Consider the following 6,698-nt stretch of genomic DNA (forward strand, 5'->3'; position numbering starts at 1 on the left):
TTAATTTGCAAAATGCATGCCCCAGATCCCATATAAGCTGAAATTCAAGTAGAATAGTTAAAAGGGAGAGAAAGCTAGATGTAGACCAATAGTCAAGGTATCCAAATTGCGCAGCTTTGGTTGAGATGCAAAATCGCATCAACCTTATCTATCATTTATGTGACAGCCTTATTTCTCTATTTGTAAATATGAATTCATCACACAAAAACACAAAAAGGTTTTGTTATTTCCCATTAATTTTCTTGTTATAATATATCCATAATATGAAAGGTTTTGTTATTCTCCAATGTGGGACTTTCACCTTCACCTCTTCACATGTACCAATGAAATTTTTTTTCCCATTAATTGTCTTGTTAAAATATGTCAATAATTTTGAAAAATGGTACATAAAAGTACTCTTACAAAGTTATAATATCCTTCGTGTGAAAATGTTTTCTGCAAGAATAAAAAGTGTATTATCCTTGCACGACAAGAGAAAAATTAAGTCACAATGAGCATGGAAACTATCGAGGAGAATTTATAAGATAGATATTTATATTAACGATAACATTATTATTTCATTAATGATATAACACAAGTTTTAGGGCTAACGACATTGATGTTTTCTGTTTCTGCGCTTCAAGTCCACCAGCCCTTATGCATTTGTTGCCTATTGCACAACTGATGTATTCAGTTTACAAGTTGTTCCTACAAAACCAATTCCCTTGTAATCCCCGATTCTCATTCATTCCCTCCGATGATTGGAACAAAATGTTGTACAAATTTCGTAGCTCTGGTTTTAGAATTTTAGACAATTCTTGCTATACACATTACTCTTAAAAAGTATTCTTAGTTACTAAGGTATAGGAAAGTTTCGATTTCATTTGATTCAAAAGATTGTCTCCAATTAATCGAATGAATAAGAATCCTTCCAAATGAACATAGCTGCTTTCATTCTAATTTCAAAAAATCCAAATCCATGAAAACGTGCAGCACTCTACTATCTTTATTTACTTTACTTTCTATCTCCATTTAATTGTTAAAGAAACTCGATGGTACAAGCAAACTGATATAACTTAAAAACAATATGATATATAGGGCTGAGTCTTGAACTTGAACACAATCAACTAAAAGCTAAAAAGCACCAATACATTCTATCGTATTTTTATAAAAGAAACCTCAACAATACGAGAGAAATTTTATTAAATAAAAAAAAGAAGTTACACTTAGTCAGGGGGGGACATAAACCTTACCCCTCAAAATAAAGAAAGAAGAAAGAAAAGAAACCGAAATTACAAGAAAATAGGAGGGACATACACTTACATAACCTGATACAAACTTATAACTAAACATATAGAAAGAGAAGGAAAAAAACCAGAACAGAGAAAACAAGCGAAATGTGTAACGGTAACAAACTGAATTTCTACTTCCCCCACTAGTACTCTAAATTTTCCTTATCATTTGCCTGATCATTCCAACAATCTTAAGAAACAAGTCGGGCCTCCTTGTGATCACAACATCTGCAAGAACTACTCCCACTACCAACCCACTTCCACATCCGGCCGAAACAATTTTCCAATCAAATTCAAATATGCCTTCTGAGCTAGAATCACCTTCGTCGACGGTTGAAGGTGGAAGTTCAGGGGCCTTAGGATTTCCACATTTCTTTGGCAATGGATCTCCACACAACCCTGGGTTTCCCTCGTATGAAGTGACATTCAAAGAAGTAAGCTGGGTTCCTTGTGGTATAGAACCTGTGAGATTGTTGTGAGACACATTGAAACTGGAAAGAAAATTAAGTTGCACCAGTTGTTGGGGGATATGTCCTGAGAGCTTGTTTTGTGAAAGGTCCAACGATTCAAGCTTCATCAAGTTTCCAAAGGATGAAGGGATAGAACCAGTGAGAATGTTATGGGAAAGATTCAGCGACCGAAGCTCCTTAAGATTCCCAATGAATCTGGAATTTTCCCTTCAAATTTGTTGCTTGAGATATCGAAGGATGCAAATTCTTCTCGAATCTTTGGGTAGTATTGCTCCAAACCTTTTGTTGCTATTGTGAGTGCGTACCCAATACTTCTATCGATCCTGAGCCCACTGACATCATAAATCACGTCTGTGTACATATATGCTGACTTGTTTATAATAATATCTGGAAACAAAGATGGAACTGCACCAGTAAAATTATTGTAAGACAAATCAAGAATGCGTAATTTGGGGAAATCGATATTCTTTCTAGATTTTCCAATCACACCGTAGAATCCATTATGGCGCATTGCCAAAAGTTTTAACTCTGGAAGAGTCCCCAACCAAATGGGAAAAACACCACTGAATTGATTGTTTGACAAAACAAGATACTCAAGCTTCACACAATTGACCAATGACCTCGGCAACTGCCCGTGCAATTTGTTATGACTCACGTCAATCATCCTCAAACTGCTTTTGTTGTTGTATGTCTGAGGAATAACTCCATGAAAGAAGTTATTTCCAAGACCTAAAAAAATCAGCTCATCACTAAAGTTTCCGAGACATTGAGGAAGCATCCCAGTCAATTTATTTGTCGACAACTCAAGGTACTGAAGATTTTTCATATTGCAAAGCAACAGTGAGATTTCTCCAGTAAAGTTGTTGTCTGTAGCTGCATATTCTAGCACGGTTGGTGGAGGTATTGGTAGTGATCCATGAAACATGTTGGTCGAAAACCTTACGCCTACCAGGTTCACCCAAGGAAGGACAACTGGAAACTAGTCTGAAATGAAGTTTCCACTTATGTCTAGGAATACCAAAGTTTCTAAGCTTGTATTCCACATCCATTTTGGTACTTGGCCTCGGATTTTGCTTTCAGAAATTTCCAAACGCGTCAACCCCTTCTGATATTGTAAGAAGGATGGAAACTCTCCTATGCTGCAATTACTCAATCCAAGAACGGTGAACTGTTGAACTGTTGAATTCAAAATTCTGGATTCAGTGACAAATTCTATAGTGTTCCAACTTAATTGGAGTTGGTTAAGAAATTGTAGATTTTGAAACATTTGAAACTGCACTACACCACTCAGAGTATTCGAATGTAGATAAAGAATCTGAAGATTTGTGAGATTTGAAAATGACGCAGGAACTGAACCATTTAATCTATTAAAAGCAAAATCTAGGTACTCTAGTTTGCTAAAGTTGCCTAGCCAAGATGGGATTGGACCAGTTAATCGACTTGTACTAATCCTAAAAGTAGCCAGTTGGGTAAGGTTTGCCAAGGAATCAGGAATTAGACCTCCAAATTTATTGGCTGAAATGTCTAGATAAGTGAGCTGCCTAAGATTCCCAAGAAAAGATGGAACCAACCCTTCCGAAAAATTGCATTGAGCCACATCGAAGTATTGCAGTGAATGAAGGTTTTGAATTGAAGAGGGTATTGTTCCAAAAAAGCCAGTAAAGCCGACTTTCAGTAAGATGAGAGGACTGCTTTGATTAAATTCAGGAAAATATCCAGTCAGATCTTGGTTGTATCTCACACTAAGAAATTCTAGGTTTGGTAGTTGGAAAATTCTCACGGGAAATTCACCAAACAGGTGACAGCCTTTAAGGTTGAGGGCTGTCAATGATGATAAATTAGCCATTGAATGAGGAATTGCGGAGGATATGTTTACGAAACTGAGGGAAAGTACTTCGAAACTAGTTAAGTTTTGAACTAGGCTTCCAAGACTTGATGCTTCAAGTTTCAACAAGGGACGATACTCATCTTCTGACAAATAACCTACATTGCCAGATAGATCAAGGTATGTCAACTTGGATAACAGTGAAAGTTCAGAAGGGACTTGACCAGAAAAGACAGAGGTAGAGAGGTCAAGATGAGTAAGGCTTGGAAAATTCCTAATGCTAGCAGGAATTTGAGAGTAATTGAAGTTATTGTCAGAGAGGTTTAACCTTTGAAGATGAACAAGGCGGAAGAGGCTGCTATTGCTGGTGATAGAGCCGTGGAGACAGCTGCTACCAAGATCTAGGCCAATTACATGACCCGTCTTCTCATCACACTCGACACCTTCCCATGAGCAGCAGGTGCTATTTCCTCCTTCAGCTGGTTTCCATGATGAAACCTTTGGATAAGCATCGGTAGATCTAGAAGCAGATTTGTCAATAGTAAAGCTGTCTTTGAATTGCAGCAGGGCGGACTTCTCCCCATCAGGGCAAGATGGATACTGCTTCTGCGAAGAGTAGGAAGAGGTAGTAATAACCACATGATGAAACAACAACAAAACTAGTACTAGTTTTGAAACCATGCGAATGATGGAGATATCAAGTAACCCTATAACAACAATCTTTTGATTTTTTTTGTTTTGCACTCTTAGCTATGTATGGAGTGCAAAGTGACACAACTATTTATAGACTGGCATCAGTATAAAATTCTTCCGCAAATTAATTTCTAAAAAGTGATAGACACGGATGTAATGGGGACAAGTGCATCATATCTTCTACATGCGTAAAAGATGCTCTTGACTAATTGATTCGTGAGTCAATTTTTGAAGTCAATTCTTCAACTTTTGAGGTGGCGTGAAATTAGAAGTTATACAAATGAGCAGCACCATAAAAGAAAAAAATAAATAACACATATAGTTTATCTCATGAGTTCCTTCTGTAAGGGTTTATGATATTTGTATTGACACTCTTGTAAGGTTTTATCATATTTGCATGGCCAATTGCAAGACGTATCAACTTTGTATTTGGGTACTTCTAAATGTGTCTAAATGTGTTGGACCTTCATGCTTGAAATCTTGATTAAAATATGTGTAATTTGTATTAGAACAAAAAAAAAAAAAAAAAACAAAAACAAAAAAATTTGTTAACAGGTGAAATGGGCGACCTATTAGCTTAATGGGTTGAGTTTGAGTGACCCGTTAGCTCAACGGGACAGGTGTGAGTGACCCGTTAGCTAAACGAATCAGGTGAAACCTAACCCAAACCCAATAAACCCAACCTGTACGTTTACAAGCCTAGACTCAAACCACCAGATAGTGAAGGGAATGAAAGTTTTGAACTCTCAGCCGCAAATTAAGGCATTAGAGTCATCAGTTTCAATTCTTGTAGTGGTATTTCTCATTAACTCAAGAGTGCAACTATTCTCATGTTGGAGTTTGACGGGTGTTGCAGTTTGAAAATTCAACTTGTTCTTTGGTTTTGGTCTATGTTGCATTTTTCAAACTGAAAGTCCTTTTCTCATTAGAAAAGAAATATCTCATTAACTCAAGAGAAAGCAAGGAAGAGAGAATTAATACTTCGATTTGGAGTTGCCACTTAATAATACGGTCTAGTGGTATTTCTCTTTACTTTTAAATGAGAGGTTTTAGATTCGATTCTCCCCAAAGGTGAATTTGAACCACATTATTGTTAGTCCATTGTGAGACTTAGCCCACTCCTCCACCCCCTTAATATAGATAATATTGTTTCTTAAAAAAAAAAAAAAATACTTTGACTTGGAGTTGAGGCCCCAACCATGGGGAAACCGCCTCCAACTACATATGTCTCTAGGTAGTGTAGCTAATTCTTGTTGATACAATTTGTGGAACAAAAAATAATCCCAAAAATTCAGAAAGGGACCCGTGGATTGAAACTCGAGAAAGATAAGATTGCCCTCATTAAATGGGCAGAGCTCTCAAGTATTCCTATGTGCAGCTGAGCATCCCTGGAAGTTCAATCAATGGACTACAACTACTCAAAGCTCCCCCACTCGTGGCATGAAAGAAATCAAAGGCATTAAAAATAGAATTAATTACCAAATCATATCTTTAATCCTAATTGAAGATCAACCATATCAAGTAAGGAATTCCTATCACAATCAATTATGGATATTCCCATCATCATTCCAAGATATTAACAAGATATTATCTCCTAATTAAGATCTTGGAAACATCATTTCCTTGCGCATCCTACGGATGACATAATTTGGCCAATAGGAAGCCGTCATGTGTAGGGCAAATCCCTACACCATGACTGGCAACCATCTCTTATAAATACCCTCATCACTTCTAAATTTCGGTAAGCTTTGGAACGCATACAAACCCTAAAAACTCGATCTTTTTGGAGAAACTAACTTAGGCATCGGAGATTCATTTGCTGAACCCCCCTCACCTCGTGGGCGGGTAAGCTTTAGGTCTTTGATCAAAGGTGTTGATTGTTTTGTAGGTACAAGTTCGTCAAAACAGAAGACAGTGAATTTCTACTACCACACAATTCTTCCACACTTAAATGAGTTTCTATACATGTGTTTAATTGAATGTGGGATTAGTAATATAATTTCATATATGGATACACGATTTAATGCATGACCATGGATTAAGTCATGCCATAGAATGAACAATTTTTTTAAAATAACTAACGACCCTTAACATTTGCATAGCAATTAAATAATAATCGACCTCGCGTTTGGCCTTAACATACTATTGTTGATCTTGTGCAGTTGCAAATATTTAATTATCTTTGGTTTTATCTATATTGTAGGTACTCCGAGCTCACATAAGTAAACATTCGTCCAAAAATAATTTTACTAACGGCTTGTAACTCAAGTAGTTGAGAGCATCCCTAGTTTTACATAAGTAAATATGTAATTGTCCTTTTCTTATATTTGAATTCTACCACAAAACAACCACAATTCTCATTCCAGTAATTGCATCCCCAGTCACCAAATTATGGCACTCCCACCCACCCTTTCTCTACATTTTTCACCAAGAGTGTAT

General features: G+C 36.7%; 1 pseudogene; it reads right to left on the bottom strand.

Annotated features, from left to right (window-relative positions):
* Window positions 1-1,414: 1,414 nt before the first annotated feature.
* Window positions 1,415-3,746, bottom strand: LOC137733344 (receptor-like protein 6; annotated as a pseudogene).
* Window positions 3,747-6,698: the final 2,952 nt, after the last annotated feature.

This window comes from Pyrus communis, chromosome 5, assembly GCF_963583255.1.
Source record: "Pyrus communis chromosome 5, drPyrComm1.1, whole genome shotgun sequence".
In the NCBI taxonomy this organism is placed as follows: Eukaryota; Viridiplantae; Streptophyta; class Magnoliopsida; order Rosales; family Rosaceae; genus Pyrus; species Pyrus communis.